At 36.6% G+C, this 18,118-nt stretch overlaps 1 pseudogene; it reads left to right on the top strand.

Moving 5' to 3' along the window:
* Window positions 1–17,249, top strand: part of LOC134680366 (uncharacterized) — a 36,921-nt pseudogene extending 19,672 nt beyond the window's left edge.
* The last annotated feature ends 869 nt before the right edge of the window (window positions 17,250–18,118 follow it).

Raw genomic sequence — 18,118 nt, 5'->3', positions numbered from 1 at the left:
TTCATAAGATTTAGGTAATATGTTTATAATTTTTGATGGACTGATTGGCATTAGTTCTTGATTTATTTCACCAGGTGGTGTATTAAACGATGACGGTGTGGCTGCTTCAGTTATATTATCTGTAACTGACTCATTATTTTCATTCTCCTCCTTTTTGTTCACTTTTGTTTTTATAATATCATTACTTTCGTTGATGACTTGATCTAGCCCCTCCATCACGATGGGTATTCTAAACGGTTTTCGATCTGTTTCAATAAAATGTAGAAATCTTTGTAATGCTTGAGAATATAACGTCCACTTTTCGCGATCATTCATTTTACTTTTAAGGATCTTTTGCATCTCTCCATCTAGCCGAGATGAGGAATTTTCGGGTGGACTCTCATTCCGTTTCAGTCTTTCAATAAAATCTGATTCTACTAATAACATTTTTTTTGTGTTTTCCATTTTGCTTATGATAAAGAGTTCACTAAAGCACTTAAAACTGCACCTAAAATAATAGGTAGAAATGCGCCTCCTTTTTGAACTATAACAGTTTTTCTTATTTTATGTTTCCCTTTCGAAACTAATTTTCTTAAAATATCTTTATATTTTTTTAGTTTCGTCTTTTCTTTTTTTTCTAATGGAATTTTCCCATTTAGGACGTTATAAATACACTCACAAATAATGTTGATCTCTTCATCGTCACAAGATTTAAGTAACGCAGTACGATATTTGGGTTTAAGCAACTGCAATGCTTCAAGTAAATGTTTATATGTGTTTACTCTTGCATGCATCATGTAGAACTGACTAAAATATGCTGATTTTTATCATATTTAAACCCCTTTTTAGGTACATACACTGTGCAATGCCCATCGAACGGAAATATTTTTGTTTTGAAACGGCATATGTCATTTGTATTTTGTTTCAGGTCAATCATGAGGTAACCATGAGCCTCCTTTGTAGCATCTTTGTAGGCTTCGTCCACAAACTTTGAGTTTTCTGGGTAAACTTGTCGTGACAGGTAGCGTATTTGAGTTTTATCCCTGGGATTTTTAAAAAATACAATGTAGCTTGTATTCAATGAAATATCACGTTGACCTCGACCTTGATGAAATATGTTTTGTGTAATATAAAAAACACTTAAGTTTCTATGATGACTACCTTTCGTAAAAATGTCAACGATTCGTCCATCTGATTCTCTCATCAAATCATCTATAATAAGAAGTTTAGGTTTCTTCCCATCAAAAATTGAAAAATCTGGTATTCCTTGACTATAATTTACATTTTCCAGATTGTAGAGAGGTTGCATTTCATCATAACACCAAATAATTTCATCAAATTCAACATTACATATCTCTTTGGAGTTATTCAAAAAGTTTGTGACAAATTGAGTTTTACCACAGCCACTAGGACCTGCGACAATGGTGGTGAAAGGATGATAAAAGTGAATCATTATTAAATATCGTAATCTATGTGTATGTGTGTGTGTGTGGGTGAGTGTTGATATGTTAACGGATGGACTTTAAATGGTAATATTCAGAAAGAAGATTACTATTTAAACAACTCAGATATAGTAGAAAAAAACAAAAGGATTACGTAAAAAAATAAATTTATTATATATGATCACACTTTTAACATTAATTTTTTTGTTTCTTATTTACAAAACTTCCTTAAAAGATATAATAAAATAAAATTCATACATTTTTTTTTACATGTTTACAAGTAATATCTTAAAAATATACAATGTACAAACAATAATTTGGAATTCGAATGTTCTGTGTGATTAAATTACAACTTAAAAAACTTTTTAATTATTGCGGTATTTTATAATGACCCCACGCAAGAGTGTCAGAAGAGTTTTCTAATAAGTATCGTTTTGTATCTTCATGCGATAATGATATTTTATTTATTTTTTGAGTGAATATTATATGTTTCATAGACTTAAATCTTAGCATTTGAGCGCGTTGCAAATTTTTATTAAATAAACACGTTTTGTAATTGTCAAGAGTAAATTTTTTTGTAACACATTTATTGACTCCTTTGGCTTTTGATAAAACACCGTATTTTTCAGTTTTCTCATCATTCTCGTCATATTTTTCAACATCTAAGGTATACATTTTAGATCTCAGACCTACGAATTCTTTTAAAATTCTACCATTATTTTCATCTTTGAAAAACCCTAATCGCTTTTTATTAATTAACGGCAAATCATATTTATTGTTAGGAGGATAGTCAGATGTATCAAAATATAAATTAAGGTCTGATTTTATATCTGCGTAATAATTTTCCGTGAAAATTTGATATACTAAGCTATCAGTATCTGTATAAAGAAGCTTAAGATTGTCTGGATATTTGGTTTTCATGTAGCTGTAGTGAAAGTCATACATCAAAGTTTTTGATATATCTAATACGCAAAATCCCAAATAAATCGGTTTATTATAAAATATTCTAGTTTTATTCAACTGAACGGCCACTAAATTCTCAGAGAATATGGATAAACTATGGAACTCGGGTTTCGCTATCAAAGATTGAACCCCCTGCGTTTTTCCTCGATTTTCCCAGTTATTTAATAATTTGACATTTACACGTTTTGCAACATTTTCCATGGTCTTACCGAACACTGAATTATTCATTAGTTTAAAGAAATCTTTTTCAAAATCGGATGATGCCTGTGATCGCATGTGGGTGTTCAAATCTATGTAACTTTTTAACCACATAGACTGCTGAAATTTAAGAATGCGATGGATTTTACTCAATTTCAAACCATTTTTTAAACACTGTTTTAGATTTCTATAGTGAATGACATAATTCGTTTTTTTATTTAAATTAGGAATTAATTTTTTTTCTTTGGAATTACCCAAACAAACGTTTTCAGGACAGAATGGCAAATCTGAATGAGAGTCATGCAACTCGTTAGGGTATTCGAGATCAACTTCTAAAATTAAACCATGATCAGCGTCATCAGATATATTAAAGTCAGTATCTGTATTTACCCATTCAAATTTACCGGTAGGAAGACATTGAGACATAGCCCACCCGTAAAGGTTATTTGCATCAAAGTACATAAGAAATGACGATGGGATATTTTGATTATAATCTGACAAAAAAATATTATTAGCCTTCGCATATCTATTACTACATTGTGATATGCCACCTCGAATATTTTTCGCTATAAAAGCTATTTTATCGATATCAGTTAGGAGTTCTAGTTTTATTTTTGTAGTTCTTAACATTGCATCCCAACTAAATCCCGGAGCAGTATAATAATGAGCGGGGTCTAATCCATACGTCTTAAGACAAAGGTTTCTAAAATTTTCAAATATATCAGTTAGTAATAAAACATCAGTTTTTAAATATAAATCAGAATAATCACCCATATTTTTGCATTGAAAATGAGACCAAACATCTTTTGCGTGATCATAATCCTCCTCTGAGATGTGACTATCAGACAAGGAACTAAAGAAATCATCTTTAGAGGGAAGAGCTGTTAAGTTTAAAGAATCGTATGATGACATGTGTTCATAGGGATATACACCCTTTCGTAATAAGCGTTTAAAATCCTCCTCGCATGAAAAATTCAATTTTAATTCATGAAATTGTTCAGGCAACAAGTTTTTTGCCAATTTGTCAAGACTACTGGACATAAATTTAAGTGAATCAACAAATCTCAATTTAACTGTGCGATTATTTATTTGCAAGTTCTTAGAAAATGAAATGTATTTCTCTTTGTTCTCTGGAATCAGTTCAATGTCGCCTTCCATCAAACCAAGCCCATGCACTATAAAATGACTATCATAGTTACACAAATTATGGAAAAATACAGGTACAAAATTAGGTGCCCTGTATTTTTCAGAACAAAATTTATGTGCCACTCCTTCATAAAGACCAGTATGGTAATTATAGGAAATGACTGAATCCTCGTTTAAATTTTTATCACAAATATAACATGTACTACTCTGAGAAATATGCACATTATTTGCATTAGATAAAGGCAATGGAGTTTTTACAAAAGTATTTCTCCTACAAATGGCCTTTAAGTCTTGTTCCATATACTTCATAAATTCCTGGGTGCAATTTTTGCCTTTATATGTTCTGTACACTGACAATTTATCATTATAAGAACATTTAATATAGTATCCAAAACTATATACCTCATGTTTTTGTATATTTGTTGTTGAGGATGTAGTAGGATTAATTTTACCTGTTTGAATCGGGTTTAGAAAGGCCTCGAAATCAGCATAAATAACAAAAGGTACCCTTAATTTACGTTCATAATTATCGAAAGTAAGTATATTGGAGGAAACGTTTTCATTGAACCAGTTTTTCTTTTTATCCTGTTCTGAAGGTAAATGTGTACAAACATGGAAACAATCGTTTCTTTGATGATTCATTAAATTGTCACGAGTTGTAAAGTTCGACAAACAACCATCACAAATATGTGCGGCATGCTGTGTATTTGATAATTGTTTGGATACTAACCTAGATAAATTTTTGATATAGCAATAATGCCCCTTACTGTCTTTGGATATGTACAATAAGTTCAAGTGGGTAGCTTTTTTGCACTTTGTTAAGTGTAATGGGCCTACTACATCATGTATTTTACTTTTCGAATTGTATTCAAGACCAAAAACGTTTATACTTATATCATTCATTTTTTCAAATTTCTGAATATCTCCAACTTTAAGTGGGAAAGTTAAATTTCCAAAATTTAATTTATTTTTATGCGCTATATACGATTTCGTAGTGTTTGAACGATGACTTGTAGGTGGATACAAGCCTGACAATACAGCCCATCTAAAACATTCATGATCACTATTTTTTACATTAATAACTGCTTTTCTGTTCTGAATATCACGTGGTAATTCGATATAGGAAGCACCACGCAATGGATTAAATTTGTTTACATTGACATCTAGATAGTTAAATTTTACTAAACTCCATCCACTATCTTTTCTCTCAAAGTTAAATAATTTTGTTAATATATCTTTAACAACTGACTCGAAAATCTCATCTTTGTCGCTGCTAACATCAACTACATTGTTACATAATTGGAAATCAAATGTATTATTTACTTGTTTGCTCTCTTGAGTAAAATCCGCATTTAAAATAAAGTTTACTTTTAAAGCATGGTGATCAGTGAGGGAACGATCCAATAATGCAAAGATTTTATCTTTATTTCCTAGTAAAATAGATTCGGGAGTAAATGGTTGGTGAACATTTTCATTTAATAGTATTCTGTAAGTGGCCACCCTATTCTTAAAAGCATTTTCAATTAACTGAACATTAACCCATTCAATGTCAGCCCTTAAAACATTATTTTTGTGAAGATTACTATTTAAATGATTTTTAAAATATCTTTTAGAGACAAACTTATTACACACAGAACATTCAATTTCATGATTATTATTTGTACTCACAATGACATCGGGAACTGGTTCGGGTGATGTTGATGTGACAGGTTCAGCAGCTGCTGGACGGTTTTTCTTCAACAAGAATTCTTCAGTCTCCAAAACTGCAGCTGTCCTTTTTACTCCCCGTCCTATTTGAGAAGATCTATAACAATACAAAATAAACATAAATATCTTAATGTGAGATAAAATAAAAATAATTACTAAAATGGTTGGTTGTATATACTAACGTAAGTCTTTTCGACACTGCTGACAATAGGCCTGCATCATCAAAACTCCATCAATCACATCTGATGACTCAGTATTCCCCTTGGAATTTTTTATATGCCCATCACATGGTGTATAATACGGTATAATATCAGAATCTTCCAGTAACGTGTGAGGTAATTTGTTTGAAATGTACCACATTCGAATATTTCTATGAAAATATGATACAATAAATTCTTTACTTAATTCCTCAATCTTATCACGAGGTAAGGTGAGACCAATATGATAATAAGTAAACACCATTATGGAAAAGGATATCACAATACAAGCACGGCACCAAAACACTGAATGATATGAACTCGAGATACCCCGCTTATATAACCAGTCCTCTCCCACCCCACGTTTATCCTAACAATTAGTTCAGGTCACAACAAGTTACGGACCCATCCTTTGTTAAACAGGTACCGGTTAAGAGTTATAAACATGTATGAACAGGAATATTTTTACTTACGCCTCTCGATGAAGTTGGCTCACAAGACGGGCAGCCTCGCATAGATCTTCATTTTCTTCTATTTCTTCACAGAGTCTGATAAGTTCAAGATCGTAGACATCACAGCTCAAAGAGTCCATTATGAAATGAGAAATCATACAGTGCTTTCTTTCATTTAAATAGTTGACTACACGTATAAGATTTCTAAGAGTGGGGACTGTGACCTTTACAAGTGAGAAGTTTAAATTAAAACTTGTTGTAATGTTATACAATAAAAATAATCTGTTACATGGAAAATGTACTTAAGGAGAGGTAAAAAATGAGAAATACGTTAACACAATCATTAAGCTACTACTATCATTAATAATTATAACTATCACTGTTTCTTATTATCTATAAAATATTTCACACTACTGTCCTTAGAAGCTAATTGCTTTGTTATGTTATAAATAATATTTCGCGTATTTTGTAGCTCCAAATCGTCTTCCAACGCAAAATATTTCAATCTGAAGTCCGCATGCTTCCAGTGTTCCATGGGTGGGACGTTTTTAATTGTTTGCATATCATATATCTCGATTTTAATCAAATGTGATGCATACGCCCCGTCGTCTTGTCCGGGTGATAAGTTTGCAACACCGTCTGGTGAACTTTTGCTCACATTCGAAGACCGTTTCACAATTTTGGGTTGCTTTTTAGGTCGTTCAAAGAAACTATCGATATTGTTTCCTGAACGTTTCTTTGCGATGGCTTGTTTAACTTTGAAACCAAGCGTACCCTCTTCATCGCTTGATTCGTCTTTATTATTATCCGGGTAGTAATAGTTCTTGAAAGTATTTTCAGTGAACTGAAACAATATAAAACAATAATTTACACACTGTCTACAATCTTGATAATTAAAACACAAAGAACACAAGTGAAAACAAAACAAAGTAAGTTACGGTAATAAAAGACATACTTACATCCATTGTTGGGTCTTTCTATAAACACTTAAACACTTCACTGTTGAATTAACACTATATTTCTATATACTGCAATAGATACAAGGAGCTCTGATACAGTGGACTGCCACGACGGTAATACTTACTCAAACTCATTTCTCTTTGGCTTTTATACTGTGTCACTATGACCAGGGTACAGTACCGTTAAAATCATGTCTCAACAAGTTCATCTAATACATACGCTCTCTTTACTAAAACCCAAATTCAAAAGCATAATAGGAAACAATAAATCCATTGTCGGTATAAAATATAATAGATGTCTACCAATAAAGCAATTATGCTGTTATAACAATGAATAGCAACGCACAAGAAATGTTGACGTATTAGACTAAATCATGTTGAAACCAGTTGACACGTCTCGTTCCTTTTTTTAATCACACAAAGTAACATGTCTCAACAAGTTCATCTAAACAGACGTTCTCTTTACTCAAACCCAAATTATAAAAGAATAGGTATAGGAAACAATAAATCCATTGTCAGCATAAAATATAATAGACGTCTATTAATAAAGCAATTATGCTGTTATAACAATGAATAGCAACGCACAAGAAATGTTGATGTATTAGACTAAATCATGTTGAAACCAGTTGACATGTCTCGTTCTTTTTTTTAAATCACACAAAGTAACATGTATCAACAAGTTCATCTAAACAGACGTTCTCTTTACTCAAACCCAAATTATAAAAGAATAGGTATAGGAAACAATAAATCCATTGTCAGTATAAAATATAATAGACGTCTATCAATAAAACAATTAAGCTATTATAACAATGAACACAAGTGCACAAGAAATGCCTCACACGCCTCGTTATTTTTTTAAATAATAGAAAGAAACAAGTAACTACGAGTTTACTTTATATCGGAAGACTAGGTGAAAGCAGGTTAGTTTGAAATGAGTTAGGTTGATTTTAGTTAGGTTTGGTCAAGTTAGGTTTAGGTTAGGTTTTCGAAGAATAAGTTAGGTTTGGTAAAAGGTTAAGGTTAGTTTAGGCTGCCAAAGGATTACTAGTGTAAATTCTACGTCAGAAGAAGGTTAGAACTGTCCTTATAAATCGAAATAGCTCCAAGAGGTAATAAGATAATGCGGGTTATTAGAGTTGATAGTTAGAGTACCTATGCATCACAAATAAGTACCTATCGCTAATACCTATTGCAAATAGCTGTCGCTAATACCTATTGCAAAATACCTATCACAAACACCTACAGTATACACACATAAAGAAGGCATGAATGGAGACGTCGGTGGGTTAAGGAAAGGGTCCAGGCAGGTAGTATGCTCGGTAACACAATAGCGCGCCCGAGTCGAGATCGAACAATAGAAAAGGGTCGATAAGCCTATTGTTACCGTGGTGAACAAGGTGTATTGTTTAATTAGCGTATTTCGTAAGTCCCTGAAGGAGGCGCCGGGCACTGCTGAGACCTAGCGCAATCAATTCAAATGGGGGGGCTTTTTTTTTTTTTTTTTTTTTTTTTTTTTTTTTTTTTTTTTTTTTTTTTTTTTTTTTTAGGTTCAGCAGGGGCGGTGGCTCGGCCTTGGGGTCGGGATCGGGGACCACTGAGAGGCGGGGCCAGAATCGGGGAATACTTTCTACTGTAAGGGTTCGTATTATACCATTTTGGTGCGGAACCCTGAAAATTGGGGTTATTTCGATTAAATTCTCTGTTTTTGGGGTAGGTAAAATATGTAGAATCGGTTGTCATTCATTAAAATCGGCCGAATACTTTTGACAATACGACTGAACACAAGTCATCGGAAAGATGTTCAAAATGACCTGAAGACGGGAAGAGCGTATAATAGGTACTATATTTTGAACCTAAACCCGTTAGGTTTTTCTACTGCTGTACATATAAGACTAGACTAGAACTAGCGAGGATCACAAAAAAATACCGACCATATATAATTGCAGGAAGGTTTCTACGTCCAAAAGCGACTTTCCACTCCGTTTCCCACCATCCAGCAGCTGTTAGACAAACCGCCGCCCCACGAAGACCCGGTGTTCATATCACTGTTCCAACCCCCAGTCTCCGAATCCGGTGTCGCTTGATATCGGACAATATCAGTGTAAGTGCAAACTTGAGTAAACGATGGAAAGAAAAAAAATTTTTTTTAAAAGAACACAGTCATGCATATATAAAAACTTGGACGCTAAAATGTTTGGGATCTCTTCTGCATAATGATGCGGTTATCCGTTCATAGTAAAGGACACCTACCATATTTCTCCTTTTGAGGTAAGTACCGTCAAGTATGAGTAACTGAGGATACGAGGGATAACATACCATTAGACATTAAACGAAATATTGCTCAATTATATCATAGTACTTTATACAATCCTTGAATTAGGACTGTCTAAAAGGGTAAAATTTTCAACTAGCTTGATTAGTTCAGTCAAAAAATATCTGTTAACTCTCTGTCCCCAGTTAGCCCGCTTGACGGTATCTACTAGAAATGTATCGACCTTTATGCCTGGTTTTTTTTTTATAGTTATGACTATGACTGATATTTTTTTGTTGATAATTCGTATACCTACTCCGTTATTTCAGACCGCGGTAAATCGTCATCGATTATGACTGCCTCCTCGATGAGAATGCGGCCGCCGCTCCCCGATGATATCAACTTACGAGGATATATTCTGCAGCAGCGGCTGTGGTTTGGCGACACGTGAGTTAAAATCGAAATTATTGTCTCCGTCTCTATTAATCCTTTACCATCATCATCATTGGCCTGTCACATCAATAAGATGATGGTTTAATCCTATACAGTAAGATAGAAATAGACTATTGTCGATGTTGACTTATGACAAGTTATGATAGCTTATGACAAGTTTTTAAATTAAAGCAAGTAGCCTTTTCGTTTGGCGTTGTACCTACGGTTAATGTCATCTTGGCTAGGCTCCTAGTTGCGCAGCATTCTCGTAGATATTTAAGGACTGGCCTCACGGGCAATAAGAATGAGGCATGAATGGGGCCAGTACAGCGGTGTGACACCGCTACAATGCGATTCCCATCACGCGCGCGATTGGTTGATGAGTTCGCATCACGCGCACGATTGCTCGCAACTAGTGTTGCGTTAGGGCCCCCCCACATCTGGCGTCTTTCGAGCGTCGGCGTCTGTCGGCGTCGGTCCATGACGTCGCTGCGCAGTTGCGTCGACGTCGGCCATAGAATTGTAGACGCCGACGCTCGAAAGACGCCAGATGCGGGGGGGCCCTTAGATATGTATGTGTCAATGTTGCGCAGGTACCTAAGCTGAAAAATGTAGATCCTAGATAGATAGGTACACAACAACTTTGTCAGTAGAATAAATATGGCGTGAAGTTAAATTTTCTATGAGAGGTCAACTATACTACTTACAAAGTGGGTGGGCCAGAGTATATATCCGCCACATCTTTAAATACCTAGTACCTGACGAGTAGGTTCCTTTAATGCGCATATTATTTCCATTAATTTCAGAACAAAATCTACACGATATATCGAGATGGAACCCGCGCACTATGAAGTGAGGTATGAAGCTTGTTTTGTCGTTATATCAAGTAGGTAGGTACCTACCTAAATATAGCAAATTAACAGTGAAGCACTATATGTATAAATTAACTTGTACCTAGTCAAAGTTACTCCAATGCGCCTTAACCGATCTTTTCCAGACAATTCTGGGTATGAACAATTCTAGAATCTAGATACTTTTAAATATACTTGATCAAGCAAATCTTGTCAGTAGATAAAGGCGCGAAATTCAAATTCTCTATGGGACGATAACCCTTCGCGCCTACATTTTTTAAATTTGCCGGCTTTTTCTACTGACAAAATTTGCTTGACCAAGTATATTTAGAAAACGTCCATAACTCACAACCATTCGGATGCTGTATAAAAACGAGGAAGTTCGATTTAGCTTTATAGGCGGAGAAGGATGTATTTGAAAGTTGACTATCTATTTTATTGGCCAACCCAGTCCCGGCAGTCCCAATAAGTACATCAAAGACATGAGTGGCTCGGTTTATTTTTACATGCTTTTATTTATCTAGCCCCGTTTGTTCTTTATTTATTTAACTATTTGTTTCGGTACGATTTACCACTTTCTGGTATCCGATTCAGCTGAAAGGTGTTACGTATTTTACGTATTTTGCCTATGATGTTATAGGTGACAGTCCATTTCCAACGACAGCTGCAGGTGCACTACTGTTCATTTTACCAGGGCTGCGAAACTCCTGACTTCGGTCAAACTCGGCTCCGCTCGGCTCAGCATTGCTCCGACCAATTATTAGGAATGGCCACTTGACTTCCTTTTGCGTGCACGACCACAGATAAGATAATCACTTGAATTTTGACAACCCTAAATAGCCGAAAGGGAGAGTACCATTTATTAGATAGGGATAGCATGATTCGACCCTGAACTGCTGTCAAACTTCGGTTTTGTAGGAAGTTTCCTTTCTGTACGTTAGTACTATTATTTATTCTGTGATTTTACTATGGAAATTGACAATGACAGCGACGCGTTCAGTACCGGTAGTGCAGCTGCGGTTAGAAATGGAATGTTACCATATAATTACTAACTGTAAACCATAGGTTAAACTTTTAACTTTACTAGCATTACTCAAACCACCAAAAATGAATACACATACCTGACTGATGACTGTCGTGACGGTGGCTATTTTCGCTAGATTTTTCACGCCCAGATTTAAATGTTTCGACCGGCCCGGCGTATATCCTTATGGACAGACACTGAAAGTTATGTTACAAATCTTTTTATGTTAAAATGAGTTCACTTCTCACACTATTTTAATATAAATTCTAGTTTTATGCACCGAGTAAACTTTTATAAACCAACATTTTTACAACCGAAACCAAGACTGACGTGATTGGTCGATTTGAACCATAGAAGGTAGGATCGCATAGAAGTGGTATACGCGTGCCTCCGTGAGGGACAAAACATACGCAAATGCGACACTGTGATTGGTCGAATTCATTTGCTGCCCACCATTCTCCATACTATTAAAAAGGTGGGGAACAAACAAAAAGTGAGACTGACAAGGACAAGGAATAATACCGCTTTCTCTGCTACTCCTACTGAAAGATACATAAGACTATCTCGTTCTGTCAGTTACCCCCACCACTCATGCCAGATCCAGGTATATCCTAGATTCATGATTTGAACGCTTGTTCTTTTCGCGACTGCGCAGTGCGAAATTTAGTGTTGCCATGCCCTGATACAGGCAATGGAATTCAAAATTAAGAGAATGAATATGGTACCTTATTATAACTACTTTTTTAGGGTTCCGTACATACCCAAAGAAACCTTCCGAAGCCTTCTGGCACAGACATAAGCTGAGCCACTTTCCTTTTCAATTAGTTAGTTTTGTAAGAGTAAAACGGGACCCTATTACTAAGATTCCGCTGTCCGTCCGTTCGTCTGTCTGTCTGTGTGTCACCTGGCCCCTATTTCACCAACGTGACAGGTGCGACAATTCGACAAGTCTCATTGTTGCTGACGGCATCCATGGGCTACGGTTATCGCTTACCATCGGGCGGGCCGTATTTCTGTTTGTCACCATCATTGTATTATTTTAAAAAACTTTATACGGCAAAAAACAGGTATTTCTCTTGTGATGTTTATGATGATAATGATGACAATTGTCACAAGATTTCAAAGAACTTTCGGTAATTCTTGACAGCAAATGAGTTCTGTGTCGGAATTTCGTGACAATTGTCGTATTTCTTGTGACAATTTGTCATTAGCTTCGCAAAATAAATACTTATTTACTGGCAATTTAGTGGAGTATTTTTTTAATTAACATGTTGGTGGCAAACAACCACACCGCCCGTCTGATGGTAAGCGGTTACCTTAGCCTATGGAGGCCTGTGACGTCAGTAACAGTGATGTCGACAAATGCGACATTTGTCACGTTGATGAAATAGGGCCCTGGCTGTAACTCGCTAGACAGTTAAAATTTTCACAGATGATGTATTTCTGTTGCCTTTATAAGAACAAATATTAAAACCAAAATAAAATAAATAAATAGGTATAGGTACAACAAAAGTGATTTTGGTGCCGTTTTTTGCGTTATGGTACCTACGGAACCCTTCGTGCGCGAGTCTGACTCGCACTTGGCCGCTTTTATGGGAATGAAATAATTCTTTATTCTCTTAAAATATTGTACAATGGGATGATAAAGATAACATAATAATATATCTGTGGAATATAAATAAAAGGAGCACAAAAATACTTCCATGTTTATTTCTATACCTATAGTTCGTTTTTTTAGCATTAGAAAGAACTTGCAAAAAGGTAAGCGATCTTGACATGTCTTTTAATTGAAAAACGCTATTTAAAAATCAGTAACTGTTACTTATGAAAGCAGAAAAATATAAATGATCGTATTAGATTCATAATTGTTACATATTTGCCGTAACTTATTTTTTAAACGTGTTTTTCAATCAAAATACACATCAAGATTGTTTACCTTATTTCTAATGCTAAAAAAACGAAGTATACCTACAAAGAAAATCTATTATTTTTGATTAATATTGGCATACCATTCATCATTGTCATACTGTATGTTAAGCATGGGCTTGTCTCTTTCGGTGAGCGCGAGCTCGTTAGCAACTTGTACAATTTGTCACAAGGCAAGCGCTTCAATTTTGGAACGCCTACAACATATCTTGAGTTATAAATCATTGTATGTATACAGATATCGAGACAAATGCGACGAAGTTTCCACGTCCCTAAAGCAAAGAGCGCTGTTGCTAGCCGGATTTGTGGTCGAGCAAATGTGTGGAAGAAACCAAGAGAGGGACTGTACCATGCCCACCGTGGCCCTGCACCTTTCCGATTTGATGGTAGGTATCTTATAAACGTTAAGTACCTTTTTTTTTTTTTTTCAAGAGGGGAAATGCTTTACGCATACCACCCCGGCGCGGGGACGGGCCGGGATGGTTATGTGGGACTCCCTGTTGTGGGCTAATGAGACCCCAGGTTTACCCACTAAAACCCCTCTGTTGCCGCCTCGCTGCTATACGGCGAGGTCCCAGGAACGCCGAAGTACTCTTCCGCAACCTCGCCAGCAGCCGTCCGGACTCGGACCCGACTCTAGGGGAAATCACCCCTTCACCTCAGAAACGTTAAGTACCTATGTTAACTAAGTTGTATACGGACGAGACAATTTTTCGCCAATCTGATGAAATTCTCCGATCGAACAGGGCCGTGCGGACGCAAATACCAATTTGATTCCCCGATCACATCAGCAGGTGCGGACACAAAAATGCCAATTTTCATAGTAAAATGCAAATTGGTGATTTAATTTGTGTACGTGTGGACGCTAGATGAGATTGCCCAATTATTTTCCTGGACAAATCGACTGATTTCGTCAGTCCCGTCTGGATATCCCTTTAGGACACAGCGAATGGGGTTGGCAACTGTCAAAGGCTGGCTTAGATGGCGCCATCATAGCTTGCCCCTTTTTCTATGAGATTTGGCTTAAAGGGCTGGCATCCAGGGTATTAAAAAAACAAATTTGACATAATTCTAGGGATTGACGGGGCAAGCTATGATGGCGCCATCTGCTAAAAACTTCCACCGGCCACAGGCAGCGTGATGACGTTTCGCTGCGCTCCAGATTCAAGCGTGATTCACGCTTGAATTTTTAGCAGCCCAACTGGGGTGAGTACCTCCACCTTACGGCTCCTCTACACGATGGGCCAACGCCGGCCATTCCAAGGGACGCATTTATGCGTTAGAGGGAGCAAGCATATTGCTATCTCATTCTACCGCATGGCTACGTCCCTTGGAGTGGCCGGCGCTGGCCCATCGTGTAGAGGAGCCATTACAGAAGACCACCTGTGAAATAGTTCGATGGACCAACCCCATTCGAAGCACGTATTTGTCTTATATCAGTTAGGTATAGTCTGACAAAAAGAGTAGAAATTAAAAAGTGGCAATATTGTAGTGTCGTCCCGTTTTTTATAGATTTATTTGAAAGGGACGACACTAGTATTCATCATCATCATCATCTCAGCCATAAGACGTCCACTGCTGAACATAGGCCTCCCCCTTGGACCTCAATACGTGCCGAATGGGGGGTGAATGCCATAATCGCCACGCTTGGCAGGCGGGTTGGCGATCGCAGTCGGGTACACCGAATTTGAAGGACGCTGCTGCCCGTCCACTGGTGGTCTTGGACGTAGTTTAAGGACATACGTACCCGGGACCTACACTAGTATTGCCACTTTTTAATTTCTACTCTTTTTGTCAGACTACTATCATTGAACTTTTGATTCAATGAAATAGAATCTAGGCCGTTTTATATTTCAGAATGACCTGGATTCTTGTGTGATAGGCCTGGGATGGGTACGCTGCGGTGGCGCGTTGGAGAGAGCAATTTTGTACAAGGTGTGTAATGGCGTCACCTATACTGGTTTAAAAAATATGTATTTGTATCATAATACAGTCATACATATTTCATATACAGTGTGTTTTCTGTAACAGGAGCAATAAATTAAACTAAAGGCTGTACTCCTCAAACTGACCAACATTTGTTAAGCAACTTTCAAAAATTATGAATCCTTTAGACTTCCTGTTTTTCATACACAATAAATATTGCCTTCAATGTACGCTGACATCAGTGTGTTTGACATTTCTTGTCACGCTGTAAACACGACAAAATTTGCAATACATTGCGACTTAGAATAAACTTTAAAGTGAAATAAAAATCAAACCATGAGTTATTTTCAAAAGTTGCTGAACAAATGTTGGTCAGTTTGAGGCGTACAGTTACAGAAAACACACTGTATAGCAAATTATGTACCTAGTCAGTACATTAACTGCCATATTTCGACACAAATGGTTAAAAATTTTAGAATCCCATTTGACTTTGATCCTTATTCATTCACAAATATAAATAAAACCAGGATATACAGAGTGAACCAGGCAACCGTAACCATGACAACGAGTGAATACAATAGCTAAGTTGATTTACCCTAGTACTGTACGGTTACCATCAGTTTGTCACTGACATAAACGCCGTCGAGAACGTAATTTACTTTCTATACATCCCGTTTGCACTAATATGCGAGTGCGAGCGAGATGTATAGAAAGTAAATTACGTTCTCGACGGCGTTTATGTCAGTGACAAACTGATGGTAACCGTACTGTTTTAGGTTTTGGCTGATCGCCTCGGGTTGCCGTGTGCGCTACACAGGCGAAGCAGCGCGCATGCGTGGTGCGAAGTCGCCGTTCCTGAAACGGATTCAGTAAGTAATATGAACAGAAATGATAATCGTAGTAAGTAATACTTAAAATAAAAAAAAACACATGTCTGCGATGGCGGGTAACTATCGACAGCTTTCGGCAAAAAAAACTTCTTAGCGAAGGTGTTTAGACGTTCAGTCGGAAGTGTCGGAGAACACTCTCTACAAAAGGGTTAAAATATCTATACTTACTACGAATCCAGACTTCGTTCCGTCCATGTCGATTTATATTTAAATTAAAATTGCCGATAAATGCTTAATTAATTGCCCTATTTATTTATTTTATTTATTTATTTATAGCACTATCCCTTTCGGCTATTTAGTGTTGGCAAAATTCAAGTGATTATTTTATCTGTGGTCGTGCACGCATAAGGAAGTCAAGTGGTGCCAACCCTAATAATTGCTCGGAGCAATGCTGAGTCGAACGGAGCCGAGTTCGACCAAAGTCAGGAATGTCTCCCCACTGGTATTACGTAGGTATAGGTAATTGCTCTGCAATTCCTTCAATACATTAACTACCCGATGCTGCAAACTTCAACTACAGATAAATGTGTACTTGCAGAGATAACTGACCCACCCTGTATAGACATTTGTTTGTTTGTTCTATCTGCAGCTGACTGTACATTTACCCAGAGCTAACAAGTAAATGTTTCAGGACAATATGATAGAAGAGAACTACCCGGCAGGGTTACTGCGCGCTAACTACGTGGTGGACCTGATGGCTAAACATGGGCGGCTGCTGCCGCGAGGGGGGGAGGACGCGAGGCGGGTGTGCGGGTGCGATCCCGCGCAGCCCATTTATACGTCGCACGCGCCTATGCCATGCTTCTGCAAGCCGGAGACTAGATAGATAATCTTGGAAATTAAAATGTTAACCGAAAAACATCACGAAACATTTTTTTTAAATTATGAATGGGCTTACTCATGGCCACAGACTAGCCGAGGCGTAGACGTGGCCTACGATGGAGCGAGATCGCCCAGAAGGTGCCTGTTCACTCTTGATTTGAAGGTTGCCGGGTTATAAGAACACGGAAATATAGACGCCGGCATTGTGATCCTCCGCAACCCAGTAGGCCAAGCACAACGATTGGACGTCCCTCTTTAATTAGAAAAAGACGGGTAGTCCATCTCGCGGCGAGATACTGTCGCGCCAATCATGTGCTAGCCCGGTAGGTTTAATTTAAAGCGCGCGCGGTAACGGGATGCTTACTGTCAGACGGAGACTCGCTAAACATACCGAATTGTTCATAAATGAGCTATTTATCGCAATAAATTGTACACCAAAAATATACTTATGGAAATGATATTCTAAAAACGGTTGGTTTTCGACCGATATCACTGAACAAGTATTAGATATCGAATTTATTTGAAATGTTGTATTAATTAATCATATTTTGTTTATTTCCTAATTTTTATTCTTTTATTTATGACACGTTTCTATATAATATATGTAATATTTTAATTTTAAATTTGTATTCTAATTTTTGTATGTTTCTAAGCTTTTATGAACCACGTTGCTTGATTTACAATTGATAATACCTTGTCATCTAGCTCATTATTGCATTTATTTCATTGTTGCTCGTTATCAAGAAGTAAAATCTGGTCAAATAAAAAAATTGGAAAGTATATTATTTGACAGTATACCTAATAAAACATCTTCTAAGAACAATTTAAATTATGTTCCTATGAAAATATTTTAATCTGTGTTTTTTGTTTACAAGTATTCACACTACTAGTTAAACTATAAGCCTTCCTTGGGTTTTCTCTTTTGTATGTGACATTTATTTCGTTTAAAATAA

This window comes from Cydia fagiglandana, chromosome 3 (assembly GCF_963556715.1).
Source record: "Cydia fagiglandana chromosome 3, ilCydFagi1.1, whole genome shotgun sequence".
Taxonomy (NCBI): domain Eukaryota; kingdom Metazoa; phylum Arthropoda; class Insecta; order Lepidoptera; family Tortricidae; genus Cydia; species Cydia fagiglandana.
Note: the sequence above shows the minus strand (reverse complement) of the source record. Positions and strands in the feature narration are given on the sequence as shown.